Here is a 16,917-nt window from a genome sequence, read left to right on the forward strand (position 1 = left end):
TTAAAATAGAAGTATAAATTAGTCTTTTGTTGTCCAGAGAGTCTTTTGATCTGTCGTCTAAGAGTCTTTTAAGTAGTCGATAGCGTCTGTTCAGTTCTGTTCTTTTAAGTCTAGTGTGGGGGTTCCAAGAAAGTCTTCGGTCTAAGTAAAGCCCCAGGTAGCGGGCAACGTTCACTACTGGTAAAGGTGTTAGGTTATAGATGACTGGAGGAAGAGTAATGCGACGAAGAGTGAAGGTGATGTTTTGCGACTTACTTTCATTAAGCCCATCTCTTGAACCACTGTTCTAAGGAGGAGAGATGTGACTGCAGATTTCTGTGAGCAAGTACAGGATCATGATTAGTGGACAGTAAGGCGGTGTCATCTGCGTAAGTGAGAAGTGTAATGTTAGGATCTGTTGGTATGTCTGAAATGTAAATGGAGTAGAGAATAGGAACCAGAATGCTGCCCTGTGGAACTCCAGCGTCGATATGTTTAAGTGGGGAGAAAGAATATCCTATTTGCACTCGGAAGTATCTGTCGGACAAGAAAGATTTTATAATTAAATAAAACGTGGCAGGTTTATTTTTAAGCTTCCACAAGAGGCCAGTGTGCCATACTCTATCGAAGGCCTGCTGTACATCAAGGAAAGCCCCTGAACAACATTCTAACCTAAAATTAGAATCAGTTGTTTGTTGAAATATCAAATGAAGCTGTATTATCTCTGAAAATCCTTCTAATTAGTAAAAATCATAGATCTGAGGAAATTGATTGGCAATTGTGTTTGTGAGTGAAATCATGGTACTCTGTTCCTCACCTGTTATGAGAGAAAATAACTGATATATAAAGGGAGAACTAATTACGAATCGAGCCATTAAAAATTTATCTATTCCATTTTTAGAGATATTTTTATGGGAAGATTATTATTATTAGAATGTTGTGAAGGAGCTCCATTAACATTCAGAACTCTTAAAATCCTTTACAGTGAAGTTCAATGGTTCTACTTCAAATTTGTGTTCTTTAAAAATTCCGAAAATAGAAGTTCATTTTCAAGACCAATCCTTAAAGAATTTTTTAATAAAAGAATAAATGTAACTTAACCCATTGTTGAAATCTACAGTTCTAATTTAACTGTTACGTTACTTTCTATCCGGTAAGAGCAGAAGCGAACATTTCAAACGATTTAAAGACTCAAAATATTTCCCTATTAGTTATAAGTAGGGAATGGATTCGTATGTATTTACATATTTTTTTCTAGGCAATTTACAGACGTTTTTCAACTAGAAGAATTCATACTGACACTTTTTAAGCCGTTTGAGCCTACTTTTATTTCACATATTTCCACATATTTGGATGTTATCGCATATTTATACATATTTGATTAAAATAAATAAATATTTCTACATATTTAATCAAAATATGTACATATTTTTCATATTTTTTATTTTGGGCATATTTTCATAATTGGGAGGTGGTTGACAGGAACTGTGAACCACAGACTGTGAATCACAGTGGTTAAAAAAGTGTTCTTAAAAGCACCAAGTCGCATTAAAATGCTAAAAGATCTCTTTTCTTCTACCAGAACCAATATTGACAAGATGGGGTACTTGGCTGGAAGCAGCTCAGTATTACAATGTGACGTGTATTGCTCATGCCTTGCATCGAGTAGCAGAAACTGTCCGATCTTTGTTCAGTGACGTAGATTCCTTAATCTCCTCGGTTAAAAAAGTGTTCTTAAAAGCACCAAGTCGCATTAAAATGCTAAAAGATCTCTATCCAGACTTGTGCCTTCCACCAGAACCAATATTGACAAGATGGGGTACTTGGCTGGAAGCAGCTCAGTATTACTATGAAAACTACAATAAAATCAAGAATGTCCTTTCACATCTCGAAGACGAAGCAGTAGCGATAAATACAGCCAAGTCTTTATTCGAGAAACCTAATTTAAGGAACGACCTTGCATTCATTTCTGACAATTGCGTATTTCTTGCACAAGCCATTACCCAACTTGAGTCCCAAAATGTTCGACTGACAGAAAACGTGTCCAACGTTAAAAAAGTCATCGAAAAGGTGGAAGGAATACCTGGGAGTAAGGGAGATCTGATCAGATCAAAACTGGTAGAAGTACTGAGCAAGAACAAAGGGTGGGAGACCATCTGCCAGATTTCTGATATTATCAGTGGAATAGAAGTCACCTCAGAACATCGTGTACCCTTTACAACCAACGAGATAACTTCTTTCAGCAAGGCACCTATAACATCTGTAGATGTTGAACGATCTTTTAGTCGTTACAAGTCCATCTTACGCCCAGATCGTCGTCACTTTACGTTCCAACATTTGAAATTTCATGTGGTTGCAAACTATTTCGAAGAGTGAAGTTTTCAAAATTGAAAATTTAACACATCTTTTTATAAATAGTAAAAATGTTCTTTGTTGTATAAATCATTATAACTTGTAAAAACAAATTATTTTGTTCCTAATAAATTATTATAAATTGTAAAAATATTCTTTTCTTGTATAAATAATTATAACTTGCCCCCCCCCAAAAAAAAATTCCATTTTCATAAAAAAAAAATGTCCATTTTACTTAAATATTCCAGAAAATATTTTAAGAAAATCACATATTTTCCACATAATTGACGAAAATAAATGCATATTTTAGTTAAATATTTGGCATTTTTAAATACATAAAAATCCTTAGTTATCAGATAAATAAATTGTAAAGATTTATTGCTCTAACTAACTGCGTATAATACATTAAGAATTATCTTTCTCTACATTGGTCAAACAGTAAATTTGATTTATATAATTTATTTTGATCATAAATTTAAATTGATCAGTTCAAGAAAAATTAAAAAAGATACACTAGTCGTAGATAAACAATAAATTTTAAAGAATGAATGTATATTGAAGTGATTCGGTACATAATATTTTCTCTACAAAATTTCTTATTTACAAAAGCAAACAAAAATTTTTGCTTTTAATTTATTAAATCAGAAGAAAACAAGATTTCATGCTGAAATGTTTGTTGGCGCCTCATATCTGACAAACAGAAAGTAGGCCTAATCATTTTTATTAGCTCAGAGCTTCGGTGTTTTAGATAATTGGTAGTGGATATGACGCAAGACGGGGGCCGGAGTGCTGGCGCAATCAAAATTAGATCATCTACCTCTCTGACTGCCGCGCTCACTTCTCTAAATCAAATAAATGAACTAATATTTCAGCTAATTGCAAATACTCATGGTGTTCTTTTAGATGAAATATGAAATTAGTCCTTTAAACTGATGGATACAGGTCGAAAAGTTTGCCCAAAGGGTTAGGTCAATTTCTCCCTTCTACTTTGTTTTTGTTTATTAACGCTAGATCAATTATATTTAAACAATTTTTACAAAATGCAATCATACCAGATTTTGTAATAAGCGTTTATTTTTCTAAAATACATGTATGTATGGTAAGCAAATTGATTACGTGTGGTCACCATAACAATTAAAAAATTACGCCAATAATAGGCGCTACGGTAGCCGAGCGGTTAGAGGCGAGACCTGCAAAGCTAACATGTATTGTAGTTCGATTCCCGGTCTTAAGCTTTGGATTTTATTTAATGGTTAATAAAAGAAATTTACAGTAAAGTATGCTAGCTAGTCGCCTACGTCTACGACACCTAATTGGTAGTTGAACTTAAAGCCGCCTGAAAAAATAGGCAATTACTTACTTACTTATATGCCAATAAAGAAGGAGCAACGATGGCTGGGTGGTTAAAGGCAAGACCTGTAAAGCATAATATGTATTATTGGTTTAGTAGGTTCGATTCCGTAGTATAGAGGTCTTGGATTTCATTTAAATTGTTAATATGAGAAACTTAGAAGTTTGCTAGTCGCATCCGTCCTTTTCTAATCTAATATTATTTTGTTTATAAAAGAACTTCCTCAGCAAGAGTGCCATACCTGGACAAAAACGCCCGAGCAATGTCAGAGAAAGACACCCGGACAGTTGTACTTTCGGTCAAGAAAAATAGTGGAATCTAAACTAAACATCAAATTTGAGATTACAAACGTATAGACCAATTTGTTCCTTCATAACAAGGGCAACAAATAATGGATGCAAACAAAATTCCCTTTTAACATTATGATTGTTTATGAAGGTATAGACATAACAAATTGTAGAATCAATTTCTTTCTTGGAGAAGTAGAGTTATTCTTGGTAGTACGAAGAGTAAGGGAGTGCAATTGCTGTCCTTTCTAACGAACTGCGCGGGTAGAGAGGACGAGAAGAAGGTAACTTCATTACTGCAATGTCAACAGCCCACAAACGAGCGTCCATGCATATTCAGATGTAGTACAAGCATTAATCTAATATAGAGCTCGATCCACTGTAGCATGCCTGAGTTTAAAAATAAAAAGATAAAAAGAAAATGAGCAGAATGCGTTCAGGTCATATGTAAAAGTGTAACCATAAGCGCGCAGGTCGAACCATATGATGCCAATAATGGATGATCACACTGTTACGAGTTTTTTCGCACTATCATTTTTAATACGAGGTGTGGCTATTAAATAACGAGACTGATACAGAAGAACTATGCATGCACCAAATCTTAACGACCGACAGCTGTGCAGCGTAAAGCCTTCTCTTTCGATTGCAGCGTCTCACGTGTTTGTAGAGAAATCTGTCTGACCGGAACCGTCGTTTGTCTAAAGGGTGTTAGTTTCGTTTTGCCGAAAACATGATACTACACATGTAGTAGAGCAACGAATTGTCGTGAAATTTTCACATGAAACTTGGTAAAACCGCTACTGAAACTTATCTTTTATTAAAAGAAGTTTATGGTGATGAATGTTAATCACGTTCCCGAGATTTTGAGTGGTTCAAGCGTTTGCAGGATGGCCGAGAAGACTCAGAGATGATGATTGCCCGGGTCGCCCTACCACGTCCAAAACGGATGAAAATATCGATTATAATTTATCAACATTACAACCCTGAGGTGCTTGTTCAACTCCGTGAAAGAGTAAGGAAAAAAACAACTTGTTCTTGTGAAAGAACAAGTCATGGGTTCACCATCAAGACAACGCGCCAGCTCACACTGCATTGTCTGTCAAAGACGTTTCTAGCCAAGTACAACATCCCGGTTTTAGGCCATCCGCCTTATTCCCCTGACCTGGCCCCATGTGACTTTTATCTGTTCCCCAAAGTCAAATCTGCATTAAAAGGAACACGATTTCAGTCCGTTGAAGCTGTGAAAGAAAAAGCGGCACGCGTCATGCAGGAGCTCACAGAAAAAGACTTCCAGCGCTGTTTCGAACAATGGTAAATTCGCATGGAGCGTTGTAGGGATAGGGGAGGGGTGTATATTGAAGGTGATAATAACTAAATATGTGTAATTTTAAAATAAAATGTTTTACAGCAATAGTCTCGTTATTTAATAACCACACCTCGAATTTACTATTTATGAACTTTAATTATTTAGTTTTTGGCATTATCATACTGTTGTAAGTTGTAATAAGTTACGTAGGGACAGTGTAACAAATTATCGATTGTCATCATCATGTTTTTGCAGCTACCAATATCATTTGAGGTTATTTTTTTTTTTACATTCATTTTCTTTATTTAACTTGAGCTTTAAAAAAACCGACTACTTAGGGTAATTATTTTTTGAATTCTGAATAAGTTTTAAAGAGAGATCCGTTCGATGGTTGGCCAACAAGAAGGAAGCTTCAGGAAAAGGAGAGTATTAAAATATGAGGAAAATCTTTTCATATAATCTTCCCCTCTTACGTCATTCAATCAATTTATTTTTCCCTACCAGGGATGTAAAGAAACATATTATTATAAAGTTCCTCCAGTTAGAAATAGTATTTTTATAGTAATGTTCATTTCTTACTCTCTTTTTATATTATTATTATTTTAAATTATTTATGATGGTCTTATTTGGATTTTTGGTAAACTTCAAACTAGGAAGCAGCAAAATTTTGATTTCTGGCGTCTGAATCATTTGACCTCAAAAAATTTCGACCTTGCTTTTGAGCTAAATTTATAAAATAAAAATGCAAAAACCTCTTTTTCTTATCCAGAGGACATCGAAACATAGGAAATAGTCTATAAAAATGTATAATGGGTGGCGAAGCCCCCATCTACCTGCTCCCTGATCCCAGGTATTTCGCTGATAGCAGATATATCCACCTTAAAGCACTCCCAATTTTTGAAGATCTGTAAAAAGGGCTTTGTGAGGAGTACGAGTTTTACCAAGTTTCATGTGAAATTTCACAATCCGTTGCTCTACTACATGTGTATGTAGTATCATGTTTTCGGCAAAACGAAACTAATACCTCTTACACAAACGACGGTTCCGGTCAGACAGATTTCTCTACAAACACGTGAGAAGCTGCAATCGAAAGAGAAGGCTTTACGCTGCACAGCTGTCGGTCGTTAAGATTTGGCGTATGCATAGTTCTTCTGTAGCAGCATCAGTCTCGTTATTTTATAGCCACACCTCGTAGTGTACGGTACACTACCTTGAAGATTGTTCTTAATAACCGACTCCTCTTTTCTTACTAGGACTTCCCTGCGAAGCATTAGTTTTCCTTTGTACCTTGGAGTGCCATTGTTAAAAAATGATTCCTATTTCTTCACGAGGCATTGCCATCAACTCAGACGGCGTCCTGATGAACGTGAAGACTTATGGGAATTTTGTGGAGCGCTGGAGTTGAGTTCCAATACACCTCCGATGTGATTGCCAAGCTAAAATTCAACGAACGTACAGGAACTTGGGAAATCACCTGGTGCTGGAGAAGACTCTTCCTGTAATTCTTTGAAATTCTAAGATTTTTGTACTGGAGAGGTGCTGTAGGAATTGCCAGGGACCAGTAAGCGAGTAAGGCACAATAGACCTTAAAGTTAGCAGTGCACTGCCAAAATCGGCCCTAAAACGAATTTTTATAGAATGATAATAAAAGTTAAAGCAATATGTATCTGATAAACAAACAATGCTTCATGAAACCTCTGAGTCATTTTCAAAAAAATAAAAAATGTAAACTATTCAATGACTTGCCGGATAAGAAATGTTCTTTACAACTTATTTTAACCACATATTTATTTCTCCAAAACAATGTATAAGAAATAGGACCGCAAATTTCACGGGGAATGATGCTTTAGAGGAATCTACTCATCAAAACATCTAGAGAGTGAGAAAGAATTTTGTAAAAACCACTTTTTTTGGGACTCCAGGAACCTATAAGTGGATATTTCTTGTGGAAACTGAAAATAGAGATTCAGCATGATTGCAATGCTTCCTCGTACAGAAGGTGTGACTAAGTATATGATGAAGTAGTGCACTTGCATTTGGTGGCCACCATCATGGTTTCAGGAACCGATGCTTGCCAACATTGTCTGAATAGATAGTTTTATTATCAAAATAAAATTTCCAAAACAATAACTTTTAAGTAGATATGATAATATAGGAGATAATAGACATTACAAAAGCTTTTGTTATTATATTCAATATTATTAAATTTAATTAGATTCTTTCCAAAAATACCAAGCGTGTATAATCTGTTCATTATGGGTAATACAACAGATACTATCTGTTACAATATAATTACCCGGGATACCAAACCTATACACAAATTACTTCTACTAAAACCTTCTAACATTTTATACATTATGATATTTCATGATTCTATCTACTACACTCTTACGGAGATTTCAATAATTTTACCATTATTGTACAAAGGAAGTCTATGATTTAGCTTGGCTTTTATATACCTGTATGTTCCCTTTAGAAGTTGCCTGATGCCATCTAACACCATTAACCAAAACTGGGGACTTCACTTCCATCAGGATGTCTTGATAAGTGAGAAGGGTTAGTCCTGACTACTTTTTCAGGTATCCTAGACCACCTGCGGAGCCTGTCGCCTCTGCCAACATTCACTTACTGACGCAACCAACACTCAAACCAACCACTTTGACCCTACAAAGGTAGTTGTGCAGAAATACTCGATTTTCTCCAATGGCTTCTCTGACTTCGACAGAAAAGTTGCACAACTACCAACTGAAATTAAAAGAAAAATTATATTTCATTGCAAGGTTATTCCAGTTACTGAAAATAACAATTTTTTTTAATGTAATTGTTCACATCATATTTTAAAATCATTCAGAAAACCTAACAAACTAAGCATGCAAAGAAGACCTCATTGAACGCATTTGACGAATTGCGACCGATTCAAATGCGCCGTAATTCTCTGTTTCTGGAGTACTTAGTACTTACAATCACCGCTAGGAGTGTTAGTGAACTCCCAAGATTGAGGAAACACATAAAATTCTGTTTGATTTCGCGTAATGAAGTAACATAATAATCCGCCATATTTCTTACTTTGCTAAGTTAGGGATTCGAGTGCACTGTGCTTGGATGGTTTGTTTTATTGTTATTATTAAACTAGTCAAGTTTTATTTTAAATTTGGATTTGATACATTTTTTTTAAAGAATAGAAAAGATTTTTATTTACTTTATTCTAGATTCAATAGCTGAAAAGAAGAGTTATTTCATTTAGTGTTGACTTAGGCTTGGACCAGACTTGAGTTAGGCTTACAAATAATATTTGAACAGGGTTTTGTTTTACTTTAAAAGTTAATAAAAATATTTATGGTTTCAATAGAAAGATACACTCATCTTGAAAAATAAACATAAATGGAATTTCTCTTTAAGAAAAGGTACGTTGTAAAAGTTCTTAAAGCCTTACCTTAGGAATATTTCAGTACAAAAACCTAATTCTATGTTAACTGGCCCCACAACTATATTTTTAAGGCACCTGCCACCACTAATTTAGCATACCCGGAGGCAAACTTTAGCTCTATACCCCTCATTCACAGTTACACATTTTACATTCTACAAACACCTGCAATCTATGTTCAATCACTGAATCTCACAGCTGTGAGATTTCATACAGGTGTAGCGATCAAGGTGAAAGATTCTTTATTCAAATTTGTGTAATTTGGTTGCCAACTGAGAGGTCTTACTTATAAGAAGGATCCAAGCTTTTATCCAGTTCTGAGTAGCTGTTAGTAGGGTAGATTGGTGCTACCAACTGGTGCAGAGGAAATAAGCGTATTTCAAAAAAGTCTGCACATTTTCATTGATAACTAAGGGATCTTGAACGGCGATTGTTCATTCATCATGAAAGCATTTTCTATTGCCCAGCCACAGTAATCCCCAAAATAGGTCAGCGATTCTAAGAGTACGAACTTTTCCAGCTTCCTCTGGCCAGCGTTTTCCCTCTGCCAGTAAGTAAATCTTTTTATTATTTTTTTTTAATAATTTTTTTGCTATTCACTATCTACAAAGAATAAAATGTAATAAGTGAATGCGATAAAAGAACACTTCATGACAGGATCAGCTTGAGGAGAGAAGCTGCCCACCGGCAACACTCTCGCTGCAGTTTCTTTTACTATTGAAGCTGGTCACGAGGCCAACAGCGTTTCAATCGTCGTAGAGGACGATCTGGAATCATATTGGAGGCGAGAGTTTGAACAAGAGGATTAGTACAGAATGGAAGAGAGTCAAAGAATTTCCTATATTTAGATTTAGATTCGTTATGGAGGGATTTTGAGGTCGTTATGGAGGGTGGAGTTAGAGACATAAAATGGAGAATTCGTAATCTGACGGAGTATTTTGGATTGGAAGGACTGGATCTTTTGTGAATTAGAAAGTTTGGCTGAACCCCACAGTTCGAGTCCGTAAGTCCAGATCGGTTTGAGTACGCAGTTGTATATTAGTCTTTTACGTTCCAGTGGCAGCTTAGATTGACGCCAATTAGTCGCAGTAGTAATTTGTTTCGTCGGTTGAGTTCAAGTCTTTTCAGTTTAGTGTGCGGATTCCACGTTAGTCTTTTGTCGATGTACATCCCAAGGTAGCGAACTAAATTAGCAGAAGGAAGAGGAATTGAGTTAAAACTTATAGAGGGACAAGAATTACACGCAGAGTAAAAGTTACCTGTTCGCACTTTTGAGTATTGAATTTGACTCTCCACTTTTTGGCCCAGGGTTCTAGTTTGTGTAGACGAGAGGAGGCTGTAGTGGTGTCTGAGTTAGAAGAGAGAATAGCAGTATCGTCAGCGTAAGTGCAGAGCAGAGTGTGCAGAGTCAGATGTGTACACAGTATAGAGAAGCGGTCCGAGAATAAGTAAATCTTAAGCAAAATATATTGCAACAATTCTGAATTTTAAGAACATCGGTTGGCAGCAATGTTTTCTTGGATGTCAATCTTTTCTTTCAGATTTACTTAACAGCAACCAAGGGTTTTCATCAATTTGGTAACTAATCTAATGCACTTTTTTAGTTGTTGGGATGTTTCGTGATATTAGAAGTTTGTTTGTGGATACTTTCCACAAATATTTCTATTTCTGATTTATTTTCACAACAAAATAAACTAGCGGCTATTTCGCACTTAACAGGGCCAAGGAATTTTATTTCACCCGACTGCGTAACGGCAGAACTTACGCTAAACTTATCAGCGTTTGAAAACGCTCTGTGCTTACAAAACCTTACTCTACTACCCATGACTGGGTACATAACCCTATCCGCAGACGAGCTGTGGCGAGGATAGCCGTCATCAAGTTGGCTGGGGACGGAGCGATTTTCAAGGAAACGGACATTTCCACAGACCATTTACTTGTAACCACAACCCTAAATCTTTGCTCTATTATCTTCGCTTCATTCTCCCCACATTACTATTACTTATATTAGTCATACTTATTTTTATCTGGGTAAAATAACTACTTGTATTATTTACTGTGATTGTAAGGCTAATTCAGTACATTCTTCTACTTTCTTTAATTAACTAAACAATTATTATTAATTACTATTAATTGGTCACTTTCATATCATTAACGTTTCTCTATCATTTATCGTTTCTCTGTCTATCCTGTCATCCAGTCTCAAAGGCCTTCCTATATTTTTCAACTCTTTAACTTTAAATCCTTCATCCATTCCCGTAACACTAGATCTCGCTCATCTGATCTCTATATACCCTCTCACCGTACCTCATCCTTTGACAAAATCCTTCCTTATACGTGCTACCTCTCTCTGGAACTCCTTGCCATCATCTGTCCGCCATGCTCCTACCCTATCTATCTTTAAATCCCGTCTATTCAGTTATCTACTTTCTATTCAGCTTCCTCCGAAATTCTAATTGTTTTAATTTATTTCCTTAATTTCTGCTGTTTTATTATTTTCACTTTTTGTAAATACTTACTTATTTATTGATTTTCTTTCAATCACAGGCCAAACTATTAAGGCCTCTGTTTGCTCCTGTATTTATTCTTAGGGGACAATTGTCCCAGAATAATAAATTTCTTGTCTATTTCTATTTCGATCCTTCTCCTTAACAACTGCTCAATCACAATATGAGTCTCTCCTTTACCGGAAGGATAATATTATTTTATTTTTATATTTTCGGGAAAATATTGAACAAAAATAAACAAAATAAAATAATATATTTTTAACAATGGAAAAACCTTCTGCTAGAAGTAAATGAAAGTTAGAATGAAATGTTTATTTATTATTAATAAACAATAACTTAGGAACAAAAAATCAGAAGTCCCACCCCAAACAATCTACACCAAACACAGATATGACCGTCTCTAGATACAACATTCTCTGGTTGATATATGTGGTACTAAATACAACAGAAACATTGATATACTTTCGCTTATAAATCTAGAAAAATAAATTATAGGCAAACAATGAATTTGTGTTGTTTGTTTGAAGAGTAGCGTTTGTTTTCAAAAGTTTGAAATAATATTCATTGTTGATGGAAAGTCAATTAATATTTATCAGAAAGTTAATAATTGATTACAAAAAAAACCAGAGAAATCAAAAGGGAAAAACAGTGTTTGTTTATATGTAGGAAACGGTAATTTTATCATTGTTAATGTGGCCATACTTTTACTTTTCTTTAATTTACCTGCGAATGTAACAGATGTACAGGATGCCATTTCTACTTTATTATTTTTATATAATAATTTATTATATTTATATAATAATTGTTTCTTTCCTTCCTCATTAAAGAAGGTTTTTGCATTATTCTTATCTTATTTCTATAGAATTATTTTGGAGAGATATTTTAAGTTCTCTTCTTACTTTATAATTAATTGAATAAATACGCCATTTCCTGCTTACGTACTACCAAGCCGTATATATGCTTGTTTTGTCTTCTCCTTTTTCCTGTTTCGTTGTAATGTATCTATATTCATTTAAGTTTAACTTAATTAAGTTTTACTTAGCTCTCAATTCTTGAAATAAGAATTATTTCATTTTCTTTGAACTTTGAATTCCAATTAACACTGCATTGCCAATCCGAAGTCAATTTGACTCCAAAAAAAATAGGAATGGTCTCTGTTTCCCCACATCTCATAGCTATCCCAAAATGCTCTTAGATATGCTATCCCCACTCTCACGCCATTTGATAGTCACGAGATGAAGACCGTGGAATTCTTAGTTTCTTTTTGCAGATTAGTTTACTTGAATCATAAGAGTCATTTCGACTCCTGATTGGCAACATAAGTAGATTTTCTGTTATTAACTTCGACTCCAGATTATTGCCTAAATGCTTACTTGATAAATTTACATAATTTTCATAGAAAGTATCAAGGCACAATAAAAAAAGCCTCTTTCTAGAATTGATTTTGTGTCCGGATTGCAGCAAAAACTTGTAGCGAATTGGGTAATTTCCGATCCGTGTCAACAGCGCACAGTAATTGAAAAGATAGTGAATGAAATTTAAAAAAAAGAAAAAGTCCCTGATCAGAAGGCAGCCAATCAGGGTTCTAGAAAATACTGAATTACTGCGATCTTAAGTTGAAGTTAATTCCTTCTGCGTGAAATGTTAAAGCCGATTTGTGGACAAAATTAGTTTTTTCGTTCTTAATTCCTGTTCTTTCTCTTCCTTTAATGCAAATTTTATTATTAAAATTGAAATCAATATAAAAAAAGATAAATATAAATTATGTAGTCAATATGACTCCACATTGGCAATAACTGACTAAGTTCGAGCATTGGCAATGCAGTGTTAACAACATATTTTACTTTCAACTTCTACTCATACTTTAGAGGTAGAGGTTACACAAACGCTGAGGTTTTTATCTGAATGCAGGTAAAATTTATGCCGCAGACCAAGTTACTCCCAGGGGAATTTACAAGAGTAGTTTAAAGTTAAGCATCATCCCCCCCCCCAAAAAAAGGGCCACAAGCCTTAAAGTCAGCTTCTACTAAAAAAAAAACCTCTCCTATCACAGGCCTAAATATGAACTAGCCATTCCAACTTCTAACTTTAAAAGAGAATTCTAAAAGATTCTGCTGCCCATAGTTTAAAGTATCCGGCTAAAAGATATTTCACTCAAGAAATTTTATAAAAGATTTAGAAAATCCACTCAAATTCGGAGATTTCTTTGATTAGAGAAGTTTTTTGAAAAATTTTAACTATCACTGGTAAGGGAAAATACATCTAGAAAGTTGAATGCATTACATATTTGTTAAAAATAGTCCCTGCAAGTAGAACATTATAATTTTTCAATTTATTATTATTATTATTATTATTTTATTTTATTTATTTATTACTTGTTACAACTAACAGTTTTACAAGCGTTGGGGCTTCACAAAATATAGTAAAAATATAATATACATTATGAAAAAATAGAAAAATTACACCTATATAATAAAAAACAACCAATAGTGCAGCACTATATATAAGAAAGATATCCTCTGGACACATTTGAAAAATTTAACTAACTCACAAACTTTTATATTGACTCTCATAATAAAAGATCTCAACTTCAATGAACCCAACACATAATACACAATGTCATTGATCTTGTCTGTACTGTCAAATACAAACAAATGAATATCAATATTCATTGAAGGGAAATGATTTAACTGAGAAATGGTCGAATCGCTGGTACAGTCTAGCGGTTAAAAATGTATTGAATTCCCGCTACAGCAACATTTATAGAAGTATTAGCCTGTTGGGGCGATGGAGAAACATATTTAAAAGCAAAATCAATTACAAAAATTAGAATCATAGCTCAACTTCGTCTCTCTCATAAAAATGTAGTAAGGATACTCTATAAAGGTAATAATTTTTCAATTTAAGAATTAAAGATTCTTTTACATTATGTAGTACGCTGCATCTCATCAAAGATTTTATTAAAGAAGAAACTCCAGCATATGAATTAAAAGCCCTAGACTTAGAAACCATCCATAATAGATACCCGGACAGTCTTTGGCTGCATGTGTATACGGATGGGTCAGCTGTAAACGCTAGTGGTAGTGCAGGTGCAAGGGTTTATAGCTCCGCTTTCAGAGTGGCCTCTAATTTCGATGGGGACGTCAGAGCGGTCCTTTTTAGCCCTAAAATGCATTGTAAATATGGCGATTAAGAATGTAGTCCTTTTTGTCGATTCGCAGGCCGTGATAATGGCACTGACTACTTGGGCTGCGACCGACTCTTACGATATAATTCAATGTCGTAAAATAATTAACGACCTAATCGAGAAAAATGTGAGGGTGGTTTTACATTGGATCCGCGGCCATTGCGGCCTCAGCGGGAATGAGGAATCTGTCAGCAAATATGACACAGCCTGAAGGGTCCATTCCTTTTGAGAATACAAGACGAATTTGCTGGTCAAAAGCCAAAAAGAGTACAGCGGAGCTGCACACCACATTATCAGAGGGACAATGTGCTGCCAAATAACCTGCCTCGGAGCGTAGCGGTGGCCTGTTTTCGTTTGATCATTGGACATGATTACCTACAGGCACACTTATTTAGGATCGGAGTAGTTGACAACCCGAACTGTATTCTTTGCGGGGACGGGCAGATGACAGGTGATCATCTTTTTGAGTGCGAAGCCCTGTCCCATTTGACTGCGACATATACTGACTGACGAGCTCTCATCAAGAGCTAAAATATATTGGGCTGCGAGACATCTACTGGCAGAGCTCCAATGATGTATGGCATTGGAAAAAAGAAAAACAATATGTAGAACAAAACTACATTAGCCTTATTAAATGAACATATTTATTTATATTTTATAAATTTATTGAATTCATAAATTTGTAGAAAAGCAAAAAAAACATAAATCATAAGAGTTTCCTGAATATAATGGACCGCTGGATTTTTTCAATAATACTGCTCACCGTTTCAAGAGGAAAAAATAGGTGATAATAAAAAAGAAAATGAGATTTGCAGACCTCAATAAAGACCTAGAGCTTGCAGTAGTTTCCGAACCATTAGTTCAATATTAAGTGCACAACTATAACTTACATAGAAGAGCTTTTAAGGTGCAGCTATGTGTAAGACTTTTTTTTAAAAAAATAAAAAAACCTAAGTAAAGCTCGCATGGGTTTGGGAACCCATCCAATTTTATTTTAAATTAATTGTTGAAATGACAGTTAGCGGTACATCCTTGTAGCCCGAAAGATAGCGTCTTCAGATGCGCTGACGGGCAAGGTTATAAAGTAGTAATATCGCAACATAATATGCTTATTTCATTGGTAATTTTGTTTATTTTTTATTTAATTATTGCATATAAAAGTACAAAAGGCAGGTCAAATATTTCAAGTCTTTATAATACAATAAAGTAAACAACATTTTTAAATGACTGTGATATAAATAATTTACGATCTGTAAAGACACCGAACTTTAACCTGATAATTATAATAAATTATTATTATTATAGTGTTCACTTCGGTTCAAAATCTCCAGGTCTCCAGTGTACCTCAGTAAATAAAAGATTTGAATGGAAACAAGATTTGGAAGTAAATCCGATTTTATTAACCTTGATGCATAGCATTGATTGCTCACAGACATTAAAATTTTTACAGAGAACCATATTAATTAATTTTAAACAATTTCACATGGTTTTGTCTCAATTCTACTAAGTCCTTCTACCGAGGTAATTTCTTGTGGCCCACGATGTACTGAAATCAAATGAAAATAGAAAAAATTTTTATGAAGGAAATAGCGCTTAGGGGAGGATCGAGGCAATATCGTACTCACAAATCCCAGTTTCCGTTAACTACTGAATTGTATAAACGCGCTGACTTAGTTCAAGAGACGTTTGGAAGCCATATGTCGGCCACTCTCAGTGGAATTCCAGAATGATTTGTTTTTAAAAGACGAAGTAGGAATTCCCAAAATATAGGTTTTCTTATTTTGGTGAGAAATATCCAAAAATGTTTGCTGCACAAATTTTGTGTTATTTTTGGAGTATGTCCTTGTGTGAGCAACTATTTCCGTCTATGAAATTAAATAAAACGGCGTACAGCACAAGATTGACTGATAGACATCTATCTACCTTAATGAAGATTGTCTGTTCACAGTCTCTGAATCCAGATATTGGAAAACTAGGACAAATTTATAAATACTCGTATGTTGTGACCCGCGTGAATCTTGACTGTTACACCAAGTGGCCCGTGGTTTAATTGAGTCTGGAAACCCAGCTCTATGCTAAGGTCAGTAAATTAAGTAATGAGACTGATTTTTTTAAAATTTTTATTCAATAAGAATTACAATTCACCTGTGTCAATTCACTCAATTTGTCACCTTCAAAATAACTTCCTTCTGAAGCCACACAGCGCTGGAGACGTTTCTTCCACTCCTCATAGCAGTGCTCGAACTCCGATACCTTCAGCTGGTCGGTTACAGCCGTTTGAATGTTTTCGACTGTCCCAAAATGAGTTCCTTTGAGGTGATTTTTCAACTTTGATTGCAAGGATGGGAAAGTCGAAGATCAAATGCATGCTAATTTGTTTTTTCGATATCCACGGGAATCGTCCACAAAGAGTTTCTACCTCAAGGTCAAACGGTCAATCAACACTTTTACCGAGAGGTTCTTGAAAAACTTCAAAAAAAGGGTCATTCGTGTGAGACTAAACATCAAGAACAAGTGGGTGTTG

At 34.9% G+C, this 16,917-nt stretch overlaps 1 long non-coding RNA gene across 2 annotated transcripts in view; it reads right to left on the bottom strand.

The window, feature by feature from the left end:
• Window positions 1-16,917, bottom strand: part of LOC141455908 (uncharacterized) — a 34,973-nt gene that overhangs the window by 15,144 nt on the left and 2,912 nt on the right. Inside the window, exons 1-2 of one of the 2 annotated variants that reach the window (XR_012459532.1) lie at window positions 8,709-8,833; window positions 7,735-8,020 (exon numbers count right to left, since the gene is read on the bottom strand). This is a non-coding gene — a long non-coding RNA (uncharacterized lncRNA). Of the gene's footprint in view, window positions 1-7,734; window positions 8,021-8,708; window positions 8,834-16,917 lie in introns of those variants that run through there. The other variant, XR_012459531.1, reaches the window with a different exon arrangement.

Source organism: Rhodnius prolixus, unplaced genomic scaffold, assembly GCF_049639745.1.
Source record: "Rhodnius prolixus isolate KJV_2025 unplaced genomic scaffold, Rpr scaffold_4, whole genome shotgun sequence".
Taxonomy (NCBI): domain Eukaryota; kingdom Metazoa; phylum Arthropoda; class Insecta; order Hemiptera; family Reduviidae; genus Rhodnius; species Rhodnius prolixus.